Consider the following 25,852-nt stretch of genomic DNA (forward strand, 5'->3'; position numbering starts at 1 on the left):
CTGTTCAAAAAGATTTTGTTTCCATAAAGGTAAATGTATGGTAATCTTATGTTCTTCACCGTATTAATATTGTTGAAGCGTATCTTTCCTGTGATTCATCAACTTTGCAAAGGAAGAAAGGACAGAGAAAACATGTCTGACATGTCTTTCACTAGAATGTTACAATATTTCATAAACATTCATCCACAGCTTTTTCGCTCTTTATTCTATTTCCTTCATGGATAGACTTTCAAGCAGATCACCTTCTTCCTTGGGGGTGAAAAATGCATGACTCTAATACGTTAAGGGTGATGTACTACACGTAGAGCCATATAACCAAAATGTTAACAAACGAGCAAACGGACAGGCGCGGACTAAACGATCCCCCACCCCAGCGGCCGGGCAGGGATCAGTGGTGTAAAGTCCAAACCCCCACCATTATTTCCTCCAATTTCCTGTAGCTCGTTGTATTTGCAGCATATCGGTTATATCGCGTTCTCCTAGCGTAGACAATATGGATATTGCTATCGAGGTATTATACCCCCCTTGATCTGTCTATTAGCATGGGTGAAGAATGGCGAGATGTTTTTCTCGGTCCCAACTGGCAGCACTCAAGGGCTCAGCCAGCCAGGGGGTGAGCCATAGTATAATGGACTATCGCTGGCATATTTACTCACGCACTTGTTCCACAGTTTCACTTTTGTTAGACATGCCCATGGGCACATAGGGAGTTTTTGTTGCTCGTCGCTTATTATTGCAGTGGACAGGCGTGTGTAGCGAGCGGGTCCTCTTCGTTGGGATACGTATATTTAAACGTAGGTTCTTTGTGCCCGTTTAACACATTTGCTTATGCTACTCCCACCGCCATTTAGTTACGGGCGGGAACACGGTGTATGCAGTGCATTCTCGGTACCCTTACGTCATCCTATACTTGCTGACATTGCTAAGGTGACACCCAGTTTACAGGATTTCCGCAATATACATGCCACTGCTATGCCATTTTCGTCCTACTGTGGTGCGGTATTTGCCGAGTATTCCTAATATGTTGAGGCTATTTCTGGCAGAGCAGACTCTCTCCTTTAATTCCCCCAGTCTTCTTAACTTGCGGAAGGGCGAGAGGAGGAGGAGGAGGAGGAGGAGGACGAGAGTGGTGGTGGTGGGACTTACCATAATAATGGTTGACTTTCAGCCGTGTTCTGTTGATTGACAAGAGTGACCAGGTGATGATGCCAGATTACGCAACTCGACTTCATTATGTGGCTGCCCAGTCCACAAACAGGACGTGAGATAAATATTTGCACGCATAGAATTGTCAAGCTGCAATCAAACATTATTCCCTTTTTTTTTTTCCTCCCCCCTAGCAATACTCATTTACGTTTAATCAAATAATAAATAGATTTATAACTAATGTAATTACTCTAGAGTTTGTGGCGAATATGACCAAGTTGTCGAGAGTTCATTCATCCAGGGTTTAACACGGGTCCCAGCCATGTCGGTGGCTAGGCATCTAAAGAGCATGGATTTTAGTGTCCTAAACTTTTAGTCAGTTTCCACATTATCCTTATACTCCTTTCAGGCACATGAAGTTTCTTTAAGATAATATGAGTTACATCCTCCTCAGTGCATTGTTGTAATATGTGCCTTATTGTAGCAGTATGTTCCAACCCAAGAAAATAATATTCATCTAAAGATATCCAGGAGTAATAAGATAAGCGTCTCATGGTTGTCTATGCTTCCATGAGATGAAGTAAATCAACAGTGCTTTTTCACCAAAATTTCCACACAACACACACACACATATATATATATATATATATATATATATATATATATATATATATATATATATATATATATATATGAATAAAGGCAGCAAGTATGAATTATGTACATGTATGTATATGCCTGTATATGTACATACGTATTTTTTTTCTTTTTTTACAAAATGCACCGTCAATAAGATGCATTATATAAATTCATCCGTCCTTTCATTTTTTTGATAACCAGATCCTCGACGGACGACATGGCAGAGGAGGATCACACCCCGTGAATGGCATCCACGCCCCCGAAGTCGCTGCGTCACCCACACTAACGGAGTGTCTCGAGTGAAGGTCTCCATCACCACCCAACCGCGACGTGTGGGCGTGGCTTGCCAAAACGGGGGGCGTACACTTCACAAACGCTGGCTTGGGGCTGCGAAGGATAGACGTTATGTTATGAGTAAGAGGCTGTCATAATATATATAACAGTTGCTTTAGAGCAGTTACGAGAGCTGGTATGAATGACCTTCAACACTACGATTGATCCATACACTGCATCTCTGATAAATGAACTAACGAATCGTTTTATTAATGGTAAATCAAATTGCCAGAGTATCTTAATGACAGCAGAGAAGGAGAGTCGGGAACCGATTTTGAAAGAATGCGGAGACTTGAAAACGAATGTGGGTTAGAGAAAATGAGGGAGACTGCCGGGAGCGGCTGCCAGCCGGCCGTGGGCCACGTCTGGTCAGTGGGGCTGCGGCTGCGGCTGACCTTGTATGTACACACCACAGAGTTAGGTCAACAGTGTCTTGACTTTCATTCTAGAATCTTAATGTGGGTATTGTGACGATGTCTGTTGCTGCTGCTGCTGCTGCTGTGGAGATACGGAGACGGTGAATATGTGTGTGTGTGTGTGCATTCATGCGAGAAAGGTTCTTCGATCAATCCTCTCTCATTATTAGAATATTAATCCCTTGCACATGTTGGCCTCAAAGTGATAGAGATAACTTAACGACAGCAAAATATATATATATATATATATATATATATATATATATATATATATATATATATATATATATATATATATATATATATATATATATATATATATATATATATATATATATTTTTTTTTTTTTTTTCCAAAAGAAGGAACAGAGAATTGGGCCAGGTGAGGGTATTCCCTCAAAGGCCCAGTCCTCTGTTCTTAATGCTACCTCGCTAACGCGGGAAATGGCGAATAGTTTAAAAGAAAGAAAATATATATATATATATATATATATATATATATATATATATATATATATATATATATATATATATGACAGCTAGAGACTAAGTGTGAACGAATGTGGCCCTTGTTTGTCTTTTCCTAGCGCTACCTCGCGAACATGCGGGGGGAGGGGGGGGGGGTTATTTCATGTGTGGCGTGGTGGTGATGGGAATGAATAAAGGCAGACAGTATGAATTATGTACATGTGTATTTATGTATGTATGTGTGTGTATATATGTATACGTTGAGATGTATAGGTATGTACATTTGCGTGTGTGGACGTGTATGTATATACATGTGTATGTGGGTGGGTTGGGCCATTCTTTCATCTGTTTCCTAGCGCTACCTCGCTAACGCGGGAGACAGCGACAAAGTAAAATAAATAAATATAAATGTGTGTGTGTGTGTGTGTGTGTGTGTGTGTGTGTGTGTGTATGTGTGTGTGTGTGTATGTGTGTTTACTCATGTACAGAACAGAGTGAGTTGAGAGACATAAATGCGAAAGGAGTGAAACTGGTGATGAGGAATGAGGCGTGTGACACCGTTAATGAGTGTAAGGAAGTGGGCTCAAGAGCGATGTGGGTCAGAATGAAATTAAACCACAGAATGTGGGTGACTGTCAGTGTGTTTGTGTACCTGGTAGTGTGAGGAGTGAAGGAGAATGAAGTACTCGTGTGGGGCTGGCTCTAGAGTGCTTGGGCTTTTGTACATATGAATGCCAGAGGAGCCGATGTTGGCAACTGAGGGTATATAATTGAGGAGCCTCTGGGGTTCCTGGCTGTGATTGGAAATGGTGGGGAAAAAAAACCATCTGCCGAGTTGTGTGATGAAAGAGAGCTGGTGATTGGTAATACTCGGTTTGTAAGAAGAGAATGCAGGCTTAAGCATACGTGGCGGAGTGGGTCTGGGGGTCAAAAGGGATCGTGTTAACGTCCGGTGTTGTTCTCGTGAATGAGGAAATGACAAGTGTGGAAATGGGGACAGTGAGTGAGGTCTGGAAGAGTGGCCTGTATGCAGGGACACCAAGAGAGAGACTGAGTGAAGAATGGCACAGGGCTACTAGACTGGATGAAATTAGGGGGGTGGAGGAGGAGTGGTGAGTATTTAGGGAAGTAGTGCTTGCATGTGTGGGTGAGGGGTGTGGCATGCAGGATGGGATGTGAATGGCTGAGGTAAGGTGGAACATAAAAAGCAAAAGTAGGAGGGAAAGGCAGGTATATGGACGGTATCTGAAGGGAAAGAGCGAGAGTAATCCGGAAGGGAAAATATGATAGCTTAAAAAGTTGGAAAATGAGAGTTGGAGTCAAAGTATTGATGAACTTCAGAGAGTGTAAAGAAATGTTTTGGAAGGAGATGAATAATGTGTAAGGAAAGAGGACGGATGGGAGCGAGAGTGAAGTGAGCGGATGGGGTTAGTGGTATTGAGGAAGGGAGAGGAGGAGGGGAAGGAGAGCGTTACGAAGGACTGCTGAATATGTAAGATGACAGGGAGGCAGATATGGTACGATGGGACGAGGTGGCACGCGAGATGAAATAGTCACTGGTTAACGGTCACATGAAAAGAGACAAGGTAGCAAAAGCCCTGCGTAAGACCAAGTGGGGTAAAGTGGCGTGGCAAGAGTGGATGGGATTGCAGCCCAAGCTTCTCAAGGAAGGGACTGAGATTCCTGTTAATTCGTTAGTCTTGTTCGAGTTTGTATGGACCAGAGTGAGGTGCTCGAGGACTGCAGAAAGCCTATATTGAGCCCTAGTGTACTGGCAAGGGAAACAATACTAAATGTTCGAGTTACAGAGATATAAGTCTATTGAGTATACCTGACAGCGGGTGCGGAGGAGTGATGAGTGGGAGGGTGGTGACATGCAGGGACCATCTAATGGAAAAGAAGCAATATGGCTTCAGTTGAGGCAAGGAGGAGTATCAACTAGGTGTCTGCTTTGAAGAATTTGTGTGAGAAATACTTGGAAAAAAATAGAGATATTTATGTATGACTTTTGAGGATTTGGAGAGAACTTATGATAAGGTTGACACAAGCCTTGTGGAAAACGCTGCAAATATATAGAGTAAACGGGGATGTCCCACTACACTCAGAAGGATTTACAGATGGAGTAAGACGTGTGTGAGAGTACGAAGGGAGGAGAGTCTGCTTCAAGAATGTGTTATGTCACCATGACTCTTCACTCTTTTTTTTTTTTTTTTGACAGAACAAAGGTAAATGTGATGGTTCTGAAGCGAGGGAAATGGCTATACTATACTGAGGATTGGGTAGGCATGGGAGGTGACCCATACAGTTGTTGTTTGCAGATGACGCGGTTGGTGGCAGACTCCAAAGAGAAACTCCCAAAACAGATGACAGTTTGGGAAAGGGGGTGATAGTCGAAATTTAATTTGAGAGTAAATGTGAATAAAAGTAATATGATAAGGTACAAGATGGGGGACGAGACAGGGTAATGTGAGAGTAAGTTTCAATGGAGAAGAGACTTGAGGCAAGTGGATTGCTCCAGGTACCTGGGAGTGGACGTGGCCGCAAATGAAAACAAAGAAGTGAATCACAGGGTGGAAGAGAGAGCCAGGGATCCTACGTGCACTAAACAGAGTGCTGAAGGCAAGGTCACAGCGTCTCTATGGGTACAGACGGGTAAATCTGAGGGCCTGTAGTCCTCTGTTTTATGGGGGTGTTGTGGACCTTGAGCGCTAAAGACAGGAAGAGGATGTACGTGTTGGATGAGAACTGCCTGAGGACGAGGTGTGTTGTGAGGCGGGTTGACGGCGGTGGGAACGACAGTGAGAGATGATGTGGTAGCAGTAAGCGCAGTCTGATTGAAAGGGTCGACCAGGGTGCGATAAAATGGTCTGGACACTGGAGGAGGATGAACGAAGAAAGATTAATGAATGGGATCTGTGTCAGAAGTAGACAGAGAGAGAGAGAGAGAGAGAGAGAGAGAGAGAGAGAGAGAGAGAGAGAGAGAGAGAGAGAGAGAGAGAGAGAGAGAGAGATGGGGGGGGGGGCTTGAGAGCAGTCATAAGGAACTGATTGATCTTGTGGGATTTGTAAAGTACCAGAGCATAAACATTCCGGAAGGCAAGCTGGTGCAACGGATAGAATCATTTATACCCAAGTGATGTACGAGGGGCAACGTGCTGTCGATGGACATTTGAAATGTTTCATGGTAAACCATGGAGTTAGTGTGTGGCGCTTGTCTCTCTGTTGATGGCAGGCTCTGGTTACAGTGCGATAAACATGGCACCTAGAGGATGGATGTGTGCAGATGTGGCTGTTGGTCATATTAGATAATAATGATGCATGTGTGTTGACCTGAGAATGGTGTGCTCAAATGATTGGTACATATGGAGAGGATGAGTGAGGGGAGCTTGACAAAGAGGATACATGTGTGTGTTAAAAGTGGAGGGAACAAGGTGAACGCGAACACCAAATTGGAGATGGAAGGATGGGGTGGGTCCTCGAGGCCTGAACATGCAGGAGGGTGGAGGGCGTGCACGGTATAGAGTGCACTGAAGCGTTGTGCCACCCAGGGGGTGAACTGCTGGCAATGGGCTGATCCAAGGTATATGAAGCAGCCATAGACACCATGGAAAGATCAGTTGGGCCTGGTTGTGGATAACAACATCTGAATGAAGAGAATTAATGTGGCATGGGGGGGGGGGGGGCAGAGGGTGTATGGATTGTGTCAGCTTTGAAGAATTTGTGAGTAAAATATGTGAATAAGTACAGTTACTCATATATGACATTTATGGATTTGGAGAAAACTTATGATAAGGTTGACACAGAGGTACAAATGAGGCCTTTTTCTTCTTCTGTTTTTGGCGCTACCTCGCTGACGCAAGAAACGGCGAAGAAGACACATTGTCACAGGTGCTGTAGGTATTGTCTTGTCTTGTATCCACAGTGACACGACACACGTCCTGAGGACCGTACGCTCCCTCACAACGACCTGATGATAATCCCATGACACACGCCTTCTCTCGTCGCCACTACACAAAGCTCACGTCCTCATGAGCAAATCATTCTCCCACGGCCGACCTGACCAACGCCGGAGCTGCCATTGTGATCCAGTTGCCTTCACGTGAACGACGTGTAACCTTGCCTGACCTTTGGTTAATCTTCACGGGGAACCAGCACCAATGAATCTGGTATGCCAGGCAGGCCCACGCAGGGCAGCACCCCCACGGTGAGGTGACCCAGGTCTCCCACGACCAGAAGAGCGCCACCCCTGGTGCCCCTGGATACGTCTCGGCCGCGTGAGCTAAGCTCTCCTTCCCCGACAAGATACTCGTGGGGGCGCGTCCATCGTCAGCAGTAACGCCCAAGTGACTCAAACCTTCCTGCAGCGACTACCCTCAGCTACGACCCCCTCTCTCTCTTCCCTCCTGCATGACTAAGAAACCTCAGCCATGCGTCTTCCCTCCTGCCGCGCCGTCAGCACAGTTACGGGACCTCGTCAACGCCTCCTCACTCTTGCTGCACAACCTCGGGACCTCGGCTGCGTCACCACCCGCAGCAGGAGTTCCACGAAAACCAGGCAAGAGAGTCACCTCTCCCATGGGACTCCTGACTCACCAGCGCTGCGGGACACCTGCCTCACCACACCTCACAACTGCATCGCCACACCTCACAACTGCATCGCCACACCTCACATCTGCCTCGCCACACCTCACAACTACATCGCCACACCTCACAACTGCATCGCCACACCTCACATCTGCCTCGCCACACCTAACAACTGCATCGCCACACCTCACAACTGCATCGCCACACCTCACAACTTGCATCGCTGGCATTTGCTTCGCCTTCTGCACCCGCACCAGCGTCCCTGGACACCTGTCTCACCACATCGCTACAACCACCCAACTCACCTCACTTGGATACTTACCCTCTTGAGTACTGTGTTGGCCGTGTTTCTGTATGTCTTTCTCTATCCAGTCACAGCTACAGAGGAGCTAGTGACTTATAAATGCCGGCCAGAGTATGAGACAGGCCATACTGAGGCTAACTAGTGCGAGAAAGAAAACGAAATTCCAGATCTTTGCTGCTAACGAGAGGATAACTAACATATCATTCGTTGTCACGCTGGCGCTCTCACATTATGATGTAATCATTACCAACACACAGGCGGGGTTACCAACCCAACCTAACCTATCTTAACCCTAACCTAACTTACCCTATATATCAATTCATTTGTTTTGGTACCCAGCAAGCTACGGTAGGTCATCAGGCCCAGCCTCCGTTGTGTTGTTAGCACCAGTCATACATCTTGTTCATCTCCTGAGGGACAAAAAGGTACGTCAGGGAAAATATAGACTAGAAACGAAAAACGTTTTGCTACAGTGTACATACATAAAGGATCATGTGAAGAACAGGAAGTTAACAGGAAGTGGAAGACTATTTTGGAATATAGATTCGTAGGAGACACAATGATAGGCAACGAAAAAAGAATCGAGTACTAAATGGTAATTGGGAGAGCGTGTTGAGGCGGGAGGAGGAGGAGGAGGAGGAGGAGGAGGAGAGCGGTTGGCTTACAGCCGTGACTGCCAGTGTACACCCGTTTGTAACATCGATGTTGATGTCGGTCACAACGTCTTCATCAAAGTAATTTGCTTCACGAAGGAATTGATGATTGTCGTCCACGAGACTACCACGTGTCATCATCATCATGATATACCATGTTTGTGGTGGTGGTTATTATCACCATGTGTTCCTCATGCTTCCCTCTACTGTGACAGGTGCAGCAGCAGGTGGGGATATGGTCGATAACCAGGAGCCTAGTACGGTCGATAACCAGGAGCGTAGTACGGTCGTTGACCAGGTGCCTAGTACGATTAATAACCAGGTATCTGTTACAGTCGATGGTTAGACGCATAAAACATTCTCTCTCTCTCTCTCTCTCTCTCTCTCTCTCTCTCTATCTATCTATCTATCTATCTATCTATCTATCTACACGGCAAAGTACGAGACGCGGACAGAAACGCCCCCTAATCATGACCACCTCAGATGAGAGAGAGAGAGAGAGAGAGAGAGAGAGAGAGAGAGAGAGAGAGAGAGAGAGAGAGAGAGAGAGAGAGAGAGAGAGAGAACTATACAAGAAAAAAAAATGAGTGAAAATGACCCGTAGTTCCTGTGGTGTCTGTAGACTTGTCCCTTACCGGTAAGAGGGTCACAGGAAGAAGGATACATGTAAACAGAACGTGAACTCGGCAGCCTCGCTGTCCCAGGAGAGACTCCGGTATCATAACGGTTCAGCGGCGTGTTGTTAGCCTCCACACGAAATCAATGGGAAGCAGCAGTCGGGCGCATGCCACGGCTCCCAGCCTTAGTGAACAGAAAGGCACGCAAGACAGCGCACGTGGACAGTGACCAAAATAACAGTCAAACATGCAAACAGAAGACAGCAGCATCATGGTGGATAGGGAGGGGTAAGTGACAGCTACAGAAGTGATGAGCCAAAATACTGACTCCTACTTCGCTGAACAGAGAAGTGAGGTAAGAAACATTCCAGATATACCAGATATACTGGGTCTAACTGGGAGATGAGGTAAGAAACATCCCAGATATACCAGACATACTGGGTCTAACAGGGAGATGAAGTTAGTCATTCCAGATATACCAGACATACTGGGTCTAACAGGGAGATGAGGTGAGAGTCATTCCAGATATACCAGATATACTGGGTCTAACAGGGAGATGAGGTGAGAGTCATTCCAGATATACCAGATATACTGGGTCTAACAGGGAAGTGAGCCAAGGCATCAACACACAGGCTTCCAGCCTTTGGAAAGCAAACTTTATGACGACATTCTTTAAAGTGAACCGAGATGGCATCAGCGAACGAATGTCCTAATTAAGGTTATATAATTAACGCTCTCTCTCTCTCTCTCTCTCTCTCTCTCTCTCTCTCTATATATATATATATATATATATATATATATATATATATATATATATATTTTTTTTTATACTTTGTCGCTGTCTCCCGCGTTTGCGAGGTAGCGCAAGGAAACAGACGAAAGAAATGGCCCAACCCCCCCCCCCCCCCATAATACCCTGAGCCATCCTCATTTGTAGGTCGACTGCGGACCAGATATCGCGACCAGGATTCGAACCCGCGCGGTCTCGACCACGGGGGGCCCCCCCGTAAAATGACTCATGGTCAGCAACGACAACTTCTACACAACAGAGCATCTTACACACAGAGGAGGTCATGGTCATGCTCAACCTGCCTACGTTATATCAGGGTTGAACTGTGGTGACTTCACATCTCTCGGACGGACGCCAGTGAGATGTGGAAAGACACAGAGAGAAAGTGGACCTTGCAATATGATCTTTTATTTTTTTTTTTTTTTCTTCAACAAGGTCTAAGCTTCCCCATTCCACGTTGGTGTACACGTTCGAATCGAGAGTGGAAATGTATTCCGCCGCCAGAGAGAGAGAGAGAGAGAGAGAGAGAGAGAGAGAGAGAGAGAGAGAGAGAGAGAGAGAGAGATGCCCTCAACGGAGGAGAAGAAAGTAGGTGACAGGACAGGAGCCTGAGAGACGCCACTGTCGACACGATCAATGTGCACGAGTGACCACACACCAGAGACACCTGGACGGGTTAGCAGGTTAGCACAAAGTCTTCTTGCTTAGGGATGAGCTGCACCAGGGCGGGCTTCCAAGACGACAGAACGTATGGCTTCCAAATGGAAAATAAATGAATGAGCAAAGATCAGAACTAGTTTACACACACACACACACACACACACACACACACATTCGTTCACATTCAGTCTCTAGCAGTCGTGTATAATGGACCGAAACCACAGCTCCCTTTCCACCTCCAGGCCCCACAAAACCTTCTATGGTTTACCCCAGACGCTTCACATGCCCTGGCTCAAGCCAGTGACAGCACGTCGACCCCGGTATACCACATCGTTCCAATCTACTCTATTCCTTGCACGCCTTTCACCCTCCTGCATGTTCAAGCCTCGATCAGGCCCCTGGGGATAGGGGAGAAAGAATACTTCCCATGCACTCCCCACGTGTCGTAGAAGGCGACTAAAGGGGACGGGAGCGGGGGGCTAAAAACCCTCCCCTCCTTGTATTTTAACTTTCTAAAAGGGGAAAACATATATATATATATATATATATATATATATATATATATATATATATATATATATATATATATATATGACAGTTTATAATCATCGTACAGTATAGTAGCAGCAACCGACAAAAAAAAAGAAAAAACCGTCTGTAGTTTTATGTGTTGTTGGATCTCATGTCTGTCAACAAGTAAAGGCCACTGAGCCAGACTCCAGACCATGAGAGAAAAACCATCCAAGATACAATACCATGTTGGGACAGAGGGACTATACAGCCGGCGGAAGCGTCTGAGAAGGGGTAACGGGTTACCAGGAGTTACCATAGAGGAGATCATTAGCACTATGGTAACAAGGGCTGGATTCGCGTCACAGCGAGATATATACAGAGATGATAAAAAGCTTTCAGAACTTAACTAATGAGACGTATCCCAAGTCCTGCAACGAAATCATTTGGCTATATTGTAACGTAGGTGTATGGCGACTAATGGCAACCCGTCGTCAGTGTGTGTGTGTGTGTGTGTGTGTGTGTGTGTGTGTGTGTGTGTGTGTGTGTGTGTGTGTGTGTTTTGTTGTTGTTGTTGATGATGTTGTTCTTGTTGTTGGTTATGGGTCCCATAACCACCATTTCACGAAATTCCCAATGATTAACTCTTAAAGATCCATCTGTGGAGGTACTAGTATGAGGAAACTGTAAACCAAAAATAAATGAATATATAATTAAATATATATATATATATATATATATATATATATATATATATATATATATATATATATATATATATATATATAGGAACAAAGTTTGGGTGCATTACACGTGACAGCTAGAGAACGGATGTGGGCGAATGAGTTTTTTATTAATCTGTTCCTGACACTGGCCTCCTAACGTGAGAAACTTCAAACAACGATGAAAGAATATATATATATATATATATATATATATATATATATATATATATATATATATATATATATATATATGTTGCACTGTAAAGTGTGACACTAACGCTCTCCGTCCATTGTAACAGTGTACAGTGTGACACTAACGCTGGCCGTCCATTGTAACATGTTATCTCTCTCTTCAAGTGTTATTCTTTAAGAAATGAATCTTCATCTTTATCTTGGACTACACATGGGAAATGCTCTACGAAACGTTGATAAACGACAAAACGTTTCACTTCATTGTGATGAACGGAATAGTAGTAAACATAGGAGCAGACATCTGTGGGTTTACGATATACAAAACTGGCTGGTCAATATTCTCATTACATGTCTGTTCATATATTCATCACTACTGTGTCAATCAATAAAATAAAATGTGTTGTTTTTTACTGATGTTTCTTAGAGTTTAAGAATCACAGTGTTCCAAAACTTTCCTTGATTCAGGTTGTGATCTTGCTAGAAACTCATTTTACAACCTACAACTCAGAGAACCAGTTGTGAACAAAAATTTGTTGGTCACCCTATAGTAAGATCTTGCTTAAGGTATACATCAATCAAACATCTACTTTATCTTTCTTCGACAGAGAAGATTACAAACACAAGATTAACATTCTCAACAACAACACAAAATTTAAGAAAAATCACACTAATACCCCACACGGAACAACTCAAAACCAAGCAGAACCAACTCATCAAAAACTGCCAACGCACTCGAGAGCTCACACACTACTAGTTCACATCCGTCACAGGACATCACACACACCTGCACACACACACATATATACATCAATGTGAGGACGCATAAACTGAACAAAACTTTACCCCCATTCATTCCTCAGGTCACCACACCAACAGCATACAACACGGCTAAAGAACTTAACAACATTACCAAATATGTAAACAACTCGACGGGTGAATTCCTCCGGGTCCACCGCTCCAGCTGGGCCTGGCTCACGGCACAACCTTCATGTCACGTTGCCCCAGACACCACCACCACCGACATGATCTGCGACAACGTATACACCCCACCCAGAACTACACCCACCCGGCATCCCACGCAACACACTACTACACCCACCAAGCATCCCACGCACCGCCCTACACCACCTTCTAGAAGCCTGCAACCACACAGACTCCATTCCGCCACACAGGCATCAGTCACCCTTATACTACCAGATAGAGGGAGTGTGACCCACGGGCTCGCCACCCGGGGTAACCTTCCCCGCCTTCTGCATGTGTCATTGGGAAAATAAGTGTCCTACAGGAAGACTCACAAACTTCCAGTCTTTACATTTTCCCTCCCTCAATACTGTTTTCCCATCCATCTTATATAGTCTTCTCTTACTGTTTTGAACTATCATCTTTATCACTGTTATGAATTATATTTTTTCCCCTACGTATTTCTTTCTTTCACTTCATTTGTATTTTGTCCTCTCATATTGTATATTTTATTTATCTATTTTTCTGGGGGGATACATTTGAATATAGTCCGTTTTCTGTAATGGCTCATTCCGATTTCTTCTTTTTTTTTTTTGGCTATAAAAAAACAGCAACAGACTAGTGGTTCCTTTCGAGGCTTACTGTGTTCGTGGAAGATATTATATGACACTGGCAGATTAGTGTGGTAAAAGTCAAAAGGCAGAGGGGTAATTCGAAGAGAATTAACCTGTTAACTCACATTTGGACCATGGAGGTGCTAATGGTGGTAAACATACCGTATTATGGAGCCAGACAACAAGGCCAAGCTTCCATACCTTGTTGCCACAGAGGATGAAGTCGGGAAGGTGAGAAGTAAGAAGGATTTTGAAAAGTTTCAAGAAATTATGAAACACAAAGCTACAGTGAACTTCCACACAAAATGTGGATTGTCAATAATTCTAAATAATCAATAACTACGGTAAGAGAGGAGAGGCATTGTATATAATTAATCGATAATAGGGAGAAGCGAAGAGATATATGAACTGGGCGGAAGTGCAGAAGAGGAAGAGAAATACGACATACGAGACGAGAAATGACACAAGCAAACAAACATGGCAGAAGAAAACAGAAATTACGGAAGAAAAAATACAAAATCAATAGAATAATAATACCAACGATGAATGAAGGAAAACAGGAAGAGATAATAACAAAAAATCTCAAGATAAAGAGAAAAACAACACACAGGAAGTATATCACAAGAAAGAGTCAGGATTAAAACAAAAATACATAAAAGAATTATCTAACGCAAAAAAAAAAAAAAAAAGAGGAAGATAGAAAACTGAAAAATTGAGATGACTACAGCCAGGAGTAACTGATGGAAAATTACTGGACGCAACGCCAGAGAACACAAGTAAATAAAGATAACTAATACAGCAAAAAAAAACATTCAAGAGGATACTAGATAATCCACATTGTAAAAACAGGAGTAGACTGAGGAAATAGAAACGTTACCAGGAGGCTGAGGAAACATATATATTGAAAATGTTGGAACGTGTTGCCGTCACCGTGTGGTCAAGACCACTGCCGGATGGCAAATGGACAACATATCATGAATGAATTACAGGAGGAAATGTAAGTCAACAGAAGTAATAAAGTGAAATAAAAGTTATATAAAAAAAAGAATTTACAAAAGGTAAAAACAAATGGTTCGTTACTAACACGATCGGCCGCTGGCTATTGAATTTAATAATGAAATTGTATTAACAATATTTTTAGCGAAAATATGTTGACAACACAGGTGTGAAGTGTGAGGAGAATAACAAGAACAGGAGGAAAGTGACAAGAACAGCAGGAAGAATAACAAGAACAGGAGGAAAGTGACAAGAACAGGAGGAAAGTGACAAGAACAGGAGGAAAGTGACAAGAACAGCAGGAAGAATGACAAGAACAGGAGGAAAGTGACAAGAACAGGAGGAAAGTGACAAGAACAGGAGGAAAGTGACAAGAACAGGAGGAAAGTGACAAGAACAGGAGGAAAGTGACAAGAACAGGAGGAAGAATGACAAGAACAGGAGCAGAGTGACAAGAACAGGAGGAAGAATGACAAGAACAGGAGCAAAGTGACAAGAACAGGAGGAAGAATGACAAGAACAGGAGCAGAGTGACAAGAACAGGAGGAAGAATGACAAGAACAGGATCAATGACAGAGGAAGAAACAGAAAGGAGAAATGACAAGGAAACAGGAGAGAAGAAGGGTGACAAGGACAGGCAAACAGGAGGAAGAATGAAAAACAAGAAAAAGGAGCAAAGTGATAAGAAAGCAGCAGAAGGAAAGTGACAAGAACAGGGGGGACAAAGTGACAAGAACAGGAGGAAGAATGACAAGAACAGGAGTCAAGAGGAGAAGTGACAAGAACAGGAGGAAGAATTTTTGAAACGAGAACCAGGATCTGAAGTTGTCAGCGTACCGTAAACCCACCAACAGCAATGAATTTATTCGTTATCTCTTGGCTCAAAACGAAAGAACAAAGTCCGGAGCGATCACTGGCTTATATTATTTTTTTAGGGCAATTAGAAACTGTACTATGAGTATATGCTAATACGATCTATACATATTAATTTATATAACACAAGCAATATATTTTTTTTTTTTTTTTTTCATACTATTCGCCATTTCCCGCGATAGCGAGGTAGCGTTAAGAACAGAGGACTGGGCCTGTGAGGGAATACCCTCACCTGGCCCCCTTCTCTGTTCCTTCTTTTGGAAAATTAAAAAAAAATATATATATATATATATATATTTTTTTTTCATTTTTTTTATTATACTTTGTCGCTGTCTCCCGCGTTTGCGAGGTAACGCAAGGAAACAGACGAAAGAAATGGCCCAACCCCCCCCCTCCCATACACATGTATATACATACGTCCACACACGCAAATATACATACCTACACAGCTTTCCATGGTTTCCCCAGACGCTTCACATGCCTTGATTCAATCCACTGACAGCACGTCAACCCCGGTATACCACATCGCTCCAATTCACTCTATTCCTTGCCCTCCTTTCACCCTCCTGCATGTTCAGGCCCCGATCACACAAAATCTTTTTCACTCCATCTTTCCACCTCCAATTTGGTCTCCCTCTTCTCCTCGTTCCCTCCACCTCCGACACATATATCCTCTTGGTCAATCTTTCCTCACTCATTCTCTCCATGTGCCCAAACCACTTCAAAACACCCTCTTCTGCTCTCTCAACCACGCTCTTTTTATTTCCACACATCTCTCTTACCCTTACGTTACTCACTCGATCAAACCACCTCACACCACACATTGTCCTCAAACATCTCATTTCCAGCACATCCATCCTCCTGCGCACAACTCTATCCATAGCCCACGCCTCGCAACCATACAACATTGTTGGAACCACTATTCCTTCAAACATACCCATTTTTGCTTTCCGAGATAATGTTCTCGACTTCCACACATTCTTCAAGGCCCCCAGAATTTTCGCCCCCTCCCCCACCCTATGATCCACTTCCGCTTCCATGGTTCCATCCGCTGCCAGATCCACTCCCAGATATCTAAAACACTTCACTTCCTCCAGTTTTTCTCCATTCAAACTCACCTCTTTTCTTTCATACTATTCACCATTTCCCGCATTAGCGAGGTAGCGTTAAGAACAGTGGACTGGGCCTTTGAGGGAATATCATCACCTGGCCCCCTTCTCTGTTCCTTCTTTTGGAAAATTAAAAAAAAAAAAAAAATGAGAGGGGGAGGATTTTCAGTCCCTCGCTCCCTTCCCTTTTAGTCGCCTTCTACGACACGCAGGGAATACGTGGGAAGTATTCTTTCTCCCCTATCCCCAGGGATAATATATATATATGCCCTGAATGCAAAAGGACAGAAGAGAACGGACTTGTAAGAAATTAAATGCCTGAGGACAGTGTATGGTGTCAGGTGGGGTGATCGTGTGACAAATGACAAACCCAGAGCTACTATAAGTGAGCGGCAGACTGACTTACAAAGCTAGACTAGTGTGTGGTGCAATGTGATGGACGTATGGCGAGGATGAACGGAAGAGAGACGGACTGAGAGGATCTACTACATATTGGAAGCGAAGGAAAGGGGGGGGGAGCGTGAGGCTTCGTGGTGTCGAAATCTGAGGGTTCATGAGAGAGAGAGAGAGAGAGAGAGAGAGAGAGAGAGAGAGAGAGAGAGAGAGAGAGAGAGAGAGAGAGAGAGAGAGAGAGAGAGAGAGAGAGAGAGAGAGAGAGAGCGCATATGCTTTCAACAAGCAGAACAAGGCAGGTGAAGAAGCCATGGAACCCATGAAATAGTCTGGCTCTGGTTTCACTACTTGATTCACGACAGCTTAATGGAACATGAGTATGGCAGGAGAGGCAAGTGTAATCACCTGTTTCTACTGATGGCGGGGGAGGGGAAGTCTTACACTCGTGGGGCCACATCCCTTCAACATTTTCTGCTACCATACAGTTTCTTATATCCATGTACATATGCTGTCTGCATTAACCATGTCCTCGGTCATTCTGTTCCATTAATCCTCTACTCTAATGCTATAAACGTACTTCATTCTATCCTTATCAATAAATTTCTTGTTTAATCACATGGTATGTCCTCTGGTTGTTCTATCCCTACACCTCACGAAGAACTGTTTACTGTCCATATCATCGATTTGTGTCAAGAACTTGAAGGTTGTGATCGGGTCACTCCTCACGCTTTTCTCTTCCAAGGTCAGCAAATTTAAAGCCTTTATAGCCTTTCCCTGATTCTGGAATCATCTGTGTAGCATTCCTGTACATCTTCTCTATTGCCTCTCATGTTTCTTGAGGCCCGATAACCAAACTTGAGAAGCGTATTCCAGTTTAGGTCTCATGTCGACGAGTGACAATTTGCTGAAGAATATTTCCTTATCCACGTGTTTGCAGTTCATGCTCATACTTGCCAGCAAAGTTTATCTTCAAATATGCTCCTAATGTGGGACTCTGACGACAGGTTGGGGAAGATGTCGACCCTCAATTTCTACTCACACACAGACTCATATAGCTTATTATTTGTTAGGTTATGTTTATACTGAGGCCGTCTTTCGCTATGTCTCATCCTCATTACTTTACATTTGCTCGAGGTGAATTTCGTCAACCAAGTTCCAGATCAACTTTGGAGTCTGTTTAGGTCCCCTTGTAATTTGATGGAATCCTCCTCGCATTTCACTGCCCTCATGACCTGGGCATCATCAGCAGACATATTCAGGTAGGATTCTATACCTTCAGGCGAGTCATTTACATATGTCAAGATGAGTAATTGTCCCACAACACAATCCTGTGGCACTCTGCACGTCACCTCACACCGGTTGGAAAAGGCTTCCCTGACAGGCGCACCTTTCTTCCCTCCCACCGAGGTAATCTATCCATCCATCGAAGGAGTTTCTTCTTGTACCAGCCAGGTAATCCATCTTCTCGATCAGCCTCCCATGCAGCAGAATGTCAAACGTTCTCTGCCATTCCTGATACAAACAGTTCACCTAGCCCTCTCTTCTAAGACTGAGCTCACTCTCTCGTAGAACTTTTAAGAGGTTTGTTGCATATGACCTTTCCCTTAAACCATTCTGTCTCTCACTTGGTTAATTTCTCCTGTCGAAAGTGATCTATAAAGCATCTTTTTTTTCTTATAGTCTTACACACCACACTCGTGAGTGAAACCAGTCTGTAGTTCAGCGCAAGTTCTCGTTTTCTTTCGTACAGACAGATATAACGTTGGCCATGTCAATTCCTCTGGCTTTAAGTCTGCCTCTCTATGGTCACATTTTGAGCAGTATTCCAAGTGACCTATTTAGCGTATCTGCACACATAGAGAAATTCATGAGGACCATGAGCCGTGTATGGGTCAAGACCTTATGGTATTCTGGTAGTATCTTGTCTGGATATCTCAATAATTTCTAAAAACCTCTTCCTCCTCATGCCATCTCAGTGGTGCTGGGGCCGTAGCGTCTTCCACTGTGAAACTACTCGAATTTCCTTATTCAGTTCCTCACATATCCTTACATCGTCCTCTACAATATTTTCTCTCTAAATCCCTAATCCTGATTCGCTGTTCCTTACTTGACAACTGGCTCCTGATGAATTGATGGGAAAAGTCTGATATTTCTTCAGCTGCCATGTCAGTCAACAACAGTCTTTTCGAAGCTTCTTTGTTTTCCTTCCATAATTTGTTCTCTTATACCGCGTGAGATCCTTGCTGGTTGGAGCGACGTCTGTATTTCAGCCACTTCACATCTCGAAGCCCCTTTGCTTTTTGACAATCTTTTACGTACCCATTCTTTCCTCTTTCATACCATCCCCTCTGTACGTGAGGCTTTAGGTGCCTGCTTCTCTACTCCAACTACTCTCTTTTAAATCTCGCAGAACCACTCACCACATAGCCCTGGTTCCTGGCCGCTGAAGTCTATTTTACCAATCCACGTTACCACAGAAATTGTTGAGGTTTGTGTGGTTTCCACGATTACATCTCCTCTTTTACGTCTTTAACCTCTGCTCTTTTAGTATCCTCACTTACCACACCGTCAAATTGAGCATGACATGATCATTCTTCTTCCAAGTGGTGTATCACATATGATAGTATTCATGCTAGTGTGTGAGAGGATACGAGCTAGTAAATGATGGTGCATCAGTCCCTTCTCATCCTAGTCTGATCACTGGCATGTTGGTATGATGGGATCATCATGTTTATACACTCTGAAAACCTCGTGTCTTCCATGTCTCCCTATTACCACGGGGAATCTCAGTTCCCCTCAATCTATATCTTTATGACTGAAATCTTCCATCATCACTGCTTTACCAGCTACGGGAACCGGGCGTTGCACTGCTTCATGTGCCAGTCTGATTGTTCCTTCATTGCTAGCATCACTGTATATCTGTTCTGGATCGTTGCAGTTCTTTGGAGAATTATCGGATCTTAACATCATTACACACTTCATCCCTACAGTTTCCCTTCCCATTATGTACTGTCTGACCGAGTCGTCCTCCACTACCTCTGGAAGCTTCTGGCTATCTATTATTGAGAGAGTCAGTCCTCCCTGTGTCTCCTCCTGCCCTCCTCAGGGCCAGTCCTCCTTGTGTCTCCTCCTGCCTTCCTCAGGGCCAGTCCTCCCTGTGTCTCCTCCTGCCTTCCTCAGGGCCAGTCCTCCCTGTGTCTCCTCCTGCCTTCCTCAGTATCAATGTGCCACCCTGGACAGAACAGGTGAGATCTTATCTCTCTAATAAGTTGTTGTTTCCATATGACTTCAACAATGTCAGGTGTACTTTCTCCTACACGATCCTTGAATTCTATTCCAAAGTCCGGACACATCAGTTGCCTGCAGTTTCACTCTCAAGTCTGCTCAGTGAGTCGAGCCAATTGTAACCAGCACCTGATTTACCTCCCTCCTACCCCTACAGTGCACTGGAGACCCTCCTCCTCAACCCCCCTCATCACCCATTCCATGAACAGGTCAGACCCACCTTCAACTGGAACAATTCACCCTCTGTCTCCCTCCTACTCGCAAACATGTCTTACTTTCCCGATATAACCTTCTCGCTGCATCTAGCAACTTTCCTCCCACAGCAGATATACGTAGCACCTTCTAGATGGCATCTCTGTCAGCGAGTGATATTACAGGTTTTATCGACACCCATCAAAAAACGAACACACACGAAGCATTTTCCGCACAAAATTACTCAGATCAAACACCTGGTCCACACATCCTCGACCACTCTTGAATCCACGTTGCCCCTCCCTAGTCTAATGGCCCACGCTTGGGGCCAGCCTCGCTGTCACCACTCTCCCATACGACTTACCAGCGACGCTGAACAGACTCAGACCTCTGTAACCCCAGCATTCACTCGTATGCTCCTCGCCTGTACACAATGACACAATGCTGGTATTCAGCAACTCCTCAGGCACCTGTCTGTCTATCTATCTATCTGCATCTACATCTATCTATCTATATGGGCATCCACTTAAATACAGGAGGATGTAAATACAGCGCCTCAATATTTTCAAGATCGAGTCTGACTGACCTGGAAGCCCACACGTGTGACACGCCTTCCCAGCCATCACAAGAAACCTGACATCATACAAGTACGTGCAGACCCCGACCGCCTCCCTCCGACGGGTGGGGTGATGAACCACCCACCCTCCCTCCCTCCGTGTTACCTCAGGTGTAAGCAAGCACCTGGTGCAGGTGCGTCACTGGGGTGGGTGGGTGAAGGCAGACGGACGCAGGCTAGTGCTTGTCACATTCCTCCCCTGTCTGTCCTCGGCTCCCTCCACGGCTGCTGTAGCCTCTCCAGGACAAGTGCACAAACTGGAAAGTGTATGAAGGTTACCACAGTGATCATGAATGATACGCATCTTCCAGACCCCCCACCACCACTACCAACCCCTCTCGTATAGTTTGTTTCTGGTGTAAACATGAGACCGCTTGCATCTTCTTCCTTTTTGTGTGGTAAACTGCAAACACACACACACACACACATTATATATATATATATATATATATATATATATATATATATATATATATTTTTTTTTTTTTTCAAACTATTCGCCATTTCCCGCGTTAGCGAGGTAGCGTTAAGAACAGAGAACTGGGCCACTGAGGGAATATCCTCACCTGGCCCCCTTCTCTGTTCCTTCTTTTGGAAAATTAAAAAAAATTGAGAGGGGAGGATTTCCAGCCCCCCGCTCCCTCCCCTTTTAGTCGCCTTCTACGACACGCAGGGAATACGTGGGAAGTATTCTTTCTCCCCTATCCCCATATATATATATATATATATATATATATATATATTATTCAGGCTGTAAGGGGTGAGTGGGCCTGGGTCAGTTGCTGTTTGCTGATGGCAGATTCGAGTGAGGAACTGCGGAAGTTGGTGACTGGGTCTGGAAGAGTGTGTGATAGGAGGAAATTGAGACTAAATGTAAACGAAGGCAAAGTTATTCGGTTCAGCAGGGTTGAGAAACGGAATTGTTAGGGGTGTGAGGTTGAATGGAGAAAAGTGGGCGGAAATGAAGTGTTTTAGATATCTGGGAGTGGACTCGGTAGCGAATAGGAAGCGGCAGTGAGTCATAGGGTGGATGAGGGGGCGAAGGTTCAGGAAGCACTGAGAAAGTATGGTGAAAGAGTTTGTTATCTGAAAGCGCGAAAGCGGGTATGTTTGAAGGTAAAGTAGTCCCAACGATATTGTTGTATGCATGTGAGACATGAGCTACAGACGAGGATGTGCGGAGGAGGGTGGGTGAGTTGGATATTAAATGCCTGAGGACAATATGTATTGTGGTTTGATCGAGTATGTAATTAAAGAGTAAGATAAAAGATATAGTAATAAGAAGACTAGTTAAGAGAGCTGAAGACTGTGCTGAAATAGTTTGGACATACGGAGAAAATGATTTAGGAGAGGTTAACAACGAGGTTATATGTGTCAGTAGTGGAGGGAACAAGGAAAAGCGGGACCACATTGGAGATGGAAGGATGGAGTGAAAAAGATTTTGAGTGATCGGGGTCTGAGCAGTCGTGCGGGTAGCAGTAAACTAGAGCGATGTGGTTTACATGGGACGACGAGTTGTCAAATGGACTGAGAAGGGCATGTGAAGTACTCAGGGTAAACACTGGAAAGGTCTGTGGTGTCTGGATATGAATAGGGGGCTGAGGTTTCGGTGCATTACACATGACAGTTAGAGAATGGATGTGAGCGAATGAGACGTTTTCCTTGTCTGTTTCTGGCGCTTCCTGGCTTAACGCTAGGAAGCGATAAACAAGTATGAAAGTAAAAATAAAATTGTATAGAGGTTACACCCTGGTGGAGAAGTCACCTTAGGCAAGGCTGTATCACAGTCAAAGGATAGAAAGGAGTACAGTCCTGTCAGACCTGGTCTATTCAACGGTATTATTCGCGCAGACCAAACCGTATTTACCCGAAAAAAACAAACAAAAAAAAAAAACACAGGAGATTATGAAGCTACTGTGTCCTACGATAATTTCTGGGTAAGGAAACATCAACATGTAAGGCATCGGAGCCATACCAATATGATCTTGCAACTGTCAGTAACACACCCAGGGTACAGGTTATGTACATATACATGTGGCAAGTCGCGAGAAGCCGCCATAACATTACAAACACCGACTTTGTTCTGCACCTGATGAACATTAACACAACACACACCAGGTCACTATATATTAGCGACCGTCCCACAAGATCAGAGACTCCACACCTCAAGGATTACTTACTGTGTCCACAACTTTGTGGTTACTGATGGTATAATGTCCCTGAGGACATTATGACACTGTATCCAACCTTCGCCGTGCCCTGAGCTATGTAAACACCTGGTGTAATCCTGCCCAGTACAGGCACGTCTGTTAATACATCTGTATGTAATAGGCCCATTGTCAGCACACTCTGTATGTCCCATTAGTATCTTTAACCTTTTGAATCACTAACATTCATAACGACTGTACACTACTACATTTTGTCGTATTTCAAATACACTTCCCTCACCATCCCATCCATAAACAGATTGAACAGCCATGGTGACGTCACACCCCTGCCGCAAACCGACCTTCACCTGGAACCACTCACCCTCCTCTTTGCCTACTCGTATGCGTCGTTCGATAAAAAAAAAACACAGCCTTCCTCCGACACAATATATTCGGAAAACTCCAAAAAGTATCTCTATCAACCCTATTATATACTTTCTCCTGATCCATAAATGCAAACTACCAATTCCTTTTGTTTCTCTAAATATTTCACACACATTCTTAAAATCGAAAACCCAGTGTGCCACTCTCAGCAAAGCAAAAGTTTAAAATACTTTATATGTGAGATATACGAACAATACATATCATAAATGGGTGATTTTACAGCATTAGAAAATTTAGCATTAAGAACTGATGTAAAGAGGAATCACTGACTACATACCTAAATGGTAAAATATTTACCAACTAATGGCAACAATGACAACGATTTATCAAAAAATTATTCCCTGAATAAAACCTCTCCGTGTGCTTGGTCAGTGTTAGTTTTTCTTTTAAGTATGAGAGAGTAATACGAGACCTTTACATAGCTTGAACCAAGAGGACAATAAATGTAAATAGGGAATTTCCAAGTTGTACCAGCTTAACACTAAAGTAGTTCAGTTTTACCCTCCCTCTCATCCTTATATGAGCCAGAAATGGAATTCGATAAGGGAGAATATTAAGACCTGGCAACTGTGACAACGAGTCGTAAAAAAGAAGCAAGAGGAAAGGATAAAACACTTCCTCAATAAACTCGAGAGAACATCGTGGAGTAGACAAAACCTGTGCAAGTTTGTAATGTTTCCAAGACCCAGTTTCTACCCATCTCTCTATCAAAACTTCCTCACAACTTTCTCCTTCGATGGTTCTGTAAATTCATCTCTCAACACAATGAACATACTTGGTATCACTGTAACATCCACCCTATCCTGGAAGCACCACATGACGGAAATGGTTAAGTCTGCCTCTAAGAAACTAAGTACTGCTCTCACATCTGGGGTGGTTCTAGCTCTGTATCCTTAATTGAGAGAGTTGAGTCGAAAGCAGTCAGACTTTATATATAAACTGTTCCAGGATAACCTCAAACTTGACCCCTTTGCCCTACGCCGCAATACTCGTTCACTTTCCCTCTTCTAGAGGAGTTACTTTGGTTCTTGCTTCCAAGAGCTGGCTGCTTGTGTGCCCCCACCACTATCTAGATTTCGCAATACTGAGAAAGTTGCTGAGTCACATTATTACTGTGAGGCCGTCGACAACTCAAGGGTGGGCCGTTTTGATAAATTTCTTTCCCTACACCTCGAAGCTTTGTAACTTGTTACTCTCTCATGTCTTTCCCAGTAACTGTGACCTAACACTTCTTAAACAAAAGCTTTTTCATTTCCTATAGAATTCGTAAATACTTTCCCTTGTCTCTTCTTCCTTTTATTAACCTATCTATATTTCAATTTAGGCCCGGCCATACTCTGGACTTTTGTCCGTGACTAGAGCCTCTTTTGCTAGAAATGAAATAAAAAAATCAATAATAAGACCAAAACTAGAGTATGTTTACTAAGTTTGGTCACCTAAAGAAGCACAAAAAAAGAAATCATAGAAAAGGTCAAGAGGAGGGCAACAAAGATGGTACCAGAATTAAGAGATCTAATTCACAAGGAAAGAATAAAGGTTTTATTTACATTTGCCGATCTTGAAAGACAGAAGAGTGAGGGGTGACCTGATCACAACCTTTAGGTAGATCGATGACGTGGACAGTGAACAGTTCCACGAGAGATGTAGAGATAGAGCAACTAGAGGAAATAATATTAAGCAAGAAACCTGCCAATATAAAAGTATAAAGAAGTATTTTTAAAGTATAAGAGAGGTGGCTGAATGGAACGGAATGGCTGAAGACATGGTTAATGCAGACGTCATACATGCATCTCAAAAGCTGTATGAAAATAATGTTCAGGAGATGGGGTCCCACTAGTGTAAAACTCCCTCACATTACAGTACAAATAGGTAATCACACACACACACACACACACACATATATATATATATATATATATATATATATATATATATATATATATATATATATATATATATATATATAAACTCATGCTAAGAGCTCATTTATTGACCAGCTCCACAGGAAGGACCAAAACGTTAGTACTTATAAGGCTGTAAATGTTCTTTCTTTGTTGCCAGGACCTATTCTTAGTAGAGTTACTGACATTAAGAAAATTATGTCTCTAAAGATCTAGTGACAAGTGGAAACAGTAGGGGCGAGCGAAGAGCTGGGGGTGTGGGGGTGTCCCGCCGCCGCTAGGGGA

General features: G+C 43.7%; 1 long non-coding RNA gene across 1 annotated transcript; it reads right to left on the reverse strand.

The window, feature by feature from the left end:
• Nucleotides 1–1,862: 1,862 nt before the first annotated feature.
• On the reverse strand, nucleotides 1,863–21,330 carry LOC139750658 (uncharacterized). The gene is made up of 3 exons (XR_011713189.1): nucleotides 21,201–21,330; nucleotides 8,197–8,300; nucleotides 1,863–2,172 (listed from the first exon to the last, which is right to left on the reverse strand). It is a non-coding gene; the product is annotated as an uncharacterized lncRNA (long non-coding RNA).
• Nucleotides 21,331–25,852: the final 4,522 nt, after the last annotated feature.

This window comes from Panulirus ornatus, chromosome 10 (genome assembly GCF_036320965.1).
Source record: "Panulirus ornatus isolate Po-2019 chromosome 10, ASM3632096v1, whole genome shotgun sequence".
NCBI classification, from domain to species: Eukaryota; Metazoa; Arthropoda; class Malacostraca; order Decapoda; family Palinuridae; genus Panulirus; species Panulirus ornatus.